Genomic DNA, 3320 nt, shown 5'->3' on the forward strand with positions numbered 1-3320 from the left:
GATAAGCGAGATATCACTGGCTGACAAGAGTAACATGGATCAGTACCCTGGAGACAGGTCACTGTGTCACAACGAATTACAACGCGATCTAGGGAGGTCTATTTACTAAAACAGGTCTCTGTTGATGGCTGTCAACTCCACGCCGCACGTCGTCCCACCGGTAGTTGTCGAGTCATCGTTTCTGACAACCGGCGACGCACGTCGTCCGGGAAGAAAAACCCTGCACGTTCCCAGCAACAAATGTTGTTCCTGACCAGCAAAAGAGTAACAGCATTTCCCGTCCTCTCCTTGTTCTAGAGCCACCATTATGAAAACACACTGATGTTCAACAACGGAGAGGAACAGACACCGAAAGGAAATGGTGATGACCGAAACATTAGGTCCTTGATATAAAAGCAGCACTACGTCATCAGGCCACAAGTGGCCCATCGAGACCATCCGACCGCCGTGTCAACCTCAGCTGAGGATCCGAATAGGAGGTGTGTGTGGTCAGCACACCGCTCTCCCGGTCGTTACGATGGTTTTGATGGTTTTCTTTGACCGGAGCCGCTACTATTCGGTCGAGTAGCTCCTCAATTGGCATCACGAGACTGAGTGCAGCCCGAAAAATGGCAACAGCTCATGACGGTCCGGATGGTCACCCATCCAACTGCCGGCCACGTCCGACAGCGTTTAACTTCGGTGATCTGACGGGAACCGGTGTATCCACTGCGGCAAGGCCGTTGCCCAGGTCCTTGATATAGACCGGTCCTAATTCGTGGTCTGGGTACAAACTAAAGAGGCGGGCAAGGAGGGAGGAGGTTGCTGGAAAACAAGGGGAGCACATTGTAAGGGGATTAGGCGGAGGATGCGGCAGAGAGCCGCGAGACTCCTAACAGATGGCGGCTGTCGGAGTCTGTGGCCCATGTAAACAAGACGAACTGGTTGATTAGAATGGTGTTTTCGTAAATGAGCAGGACTAAGTTCCGTCGGAGCTGAAGAGGGAACGATCATTGACTTTGGGAAAAGAAGGAAAAATAACAGTGCCGAACAGTTTCAGATGAGTATGTTGCAAGCGCTACTCTGAGATGAGGAGACTGGCACTTACACACTGCGAAAAAAGATAGTAAATCCGGAAAGACTACGTCGCCGATGACGGCATGTCACCTGGGGGATAATAGGCGAACTGAAAATGGTTCCAACGTCGTCCGCCAATAGAGCGTGTACTGGCATAGCTACCAGATTACCATCTGTGTCTATTCTTTTAATAGGGAATACTCACAGCCAGAATGCTCAGTGAGGTGCAGACGTGTGAAGCAAGCAGGGAGCCATGTCACGGAGACACACCGTACCTCCTACATACAGCCAAGTGAGCAAGTTTGAATGTGGTCAGATGTGGCCTTTCGGAGAAATGCCGTACGAGTTGGACGTGCTGCGAGTGTTGAGCTAAGGTGGTGGTGTCAGTGGTCACGTGATCATTCTCACACTCGCAGACGAGGTTCTGGACATCCACGTAGAGCAGACGTCCTCCACTATTGTCGTATTCTAAGGGCAGTAGTGGCAAATCTGACAGCTACCACGGCACACAGGTAAGAGGGCATGTGACCCCAGATATGTCAACATAAACTGCTGCGGTTATTAAAAGTGGGTATACCGCCACGCACGCACGCCACTGCATCGACGTGCACGGCTCGACTGAAGCCCTCAGAGGGTCAGTTGGGAGACGGAATGGCGAGCCGTAGTCTTCAGCGATGAACGCAGATTCTGTCTGCGCTCAAGTGATGGTTGTTTGTACGTACGACGTAGACCTGGCGAGCGTTGTCTTGTAGACTGCATTCGTCCAAGACAAACTGGCCACAACTAAGGCCTTATGAGCTGCAGTGCGATAAGCCAAAACTGTTACACCTTTGGTGTTTCTGGAGGAGGCGATGACCAGCGCTCGGTACATGTACAATGCGTTACATCCGTTCTTTCGACAGGAAAGTGATGTGTAGGTCCAACAGGATAATGCTCGCCCACACACTACCCGTGAAACTCAAATATGCTCTCCAAGAAGTGCGGCAACTTCCCTGGCCAGCACTATCTCCACATTTGTCTCCTCTACATCTACATAATACTCCGCAATCCACCATACGGTGCGTGGCGGAGGGTACCACGTACCACAACTAGCATCTTCTCTCCCTGTTCCACTCCCAAACAGAACGAGGGAAAAGTGACTGCCTATATGCCTCTGTACGAGCCCTAATCTCTCTTATCTTTGTGGTCTTTCCGCGAAATATAAGTTGGCGGCAGTAAAATTGTACTACAGTCAGCCTAAAATGCTGGTTCTCTAAATTTCCTCAGTAGCGATTCACGAAAAGAACGCCTCCTTTCCTCCAGAGACTGCCACCCGAGTTCCTGAAGCATTTCCGTAAGACTCGCGTGATGATCAAACCTACCAGTAACAAATCTAGCAGCCCGCCTCTGAATTGCTTCTATGTCCTCCCTCAATCCGACCTGATAGGGATCCCAAACGCTCGAGCAGTACTCAAGAATAGGTCGTATTAGTGTTTTATAAGCGGTCTCCTTTACAGATGAACCACATCTTCCCAAAATTCTACCAGTGAACCGAAGACGACTATCCGCCTTCCCCACAACTGCCATTATATGCTTGTCCCACTTCATATCGCTCTGCAATGTTACGCCCAAATATTTAATCGACGTGACTGTGTCAAGCGCAACACTACTAATGGAGTATTCAAACATTACGGGATTCTTTTTCCTATTCATCTGCATTAAATTACATTTATCTATATTTAGAGTTAGCTGCCATTCTTTACACCAATCACAAATCCTGTCCAAGTCATCTTGTATCCTCCTACAGTTACCCAACGACGACACCTTCCCGTACACCACAGCATCATCAGCAAACAGCCGCACATTGCTATCCACCCTATCCAAAAAATTATTTATGTAAATAGAAAACAACAGCGGACCTACCACACTTCCCTGGGACACTCCAGATGATACCCTCACCTCCGATGAACACTCACCACCAACCGTACTCGTGTGGGAAAGGACGGGACGAGAAGCGACTCCTGCGACTGGTCAACTAGAACTCTTACGGGACTACGCGAACTGGTCGAGCGGATGTGTAATAACGTATCACAGCGGAGTATTAGCCTACTGTACGATCGACTGGACGCCAGAGTCAGCGCCTGCATTGCTGCCAATGTGCCGTTCAGCATGAGTCGATACCTGGTACCTCGGAACCACTTGAACGATTGATCTGTAGGTGCAATCATCTGCTTGCCGTGGTAGCCGAGCGGTTCTAGGCGCTTCAGTCCGGAACTGCGCGACTA

General features: G+C 49.9%; 1 pseudogene; it reads right to left on the minus strand.

Moving 5' to 3' along the window:
• Window positions 1-609: 609 nt before the first annotated feature.
• On the minus strand, window positions 610-727 carry LOC126093405 (5S ribosomal RNA; annotated as a pseudogene).
• Between the last annotated feature and the right edge of the window lie 2593 nt (window positions 728-3320).

The sequence above is a fragment of the Schistocerca cancellata genome, chromosome 7 (genome assembly GCF_023864275.1).
Source record: "Schistocerca cancellata isolate TAMUIC-IGC-003103 chromosome 7, iqSchCanc2.1, whole genome shotgun sequence".
Classification (NCBI taxonomy): Eukaryota; Metazoa; Arthropoda; class Insecta; order Orthoptera; family Acrididae; genus Schistocerca; species Schistocerca cancellata.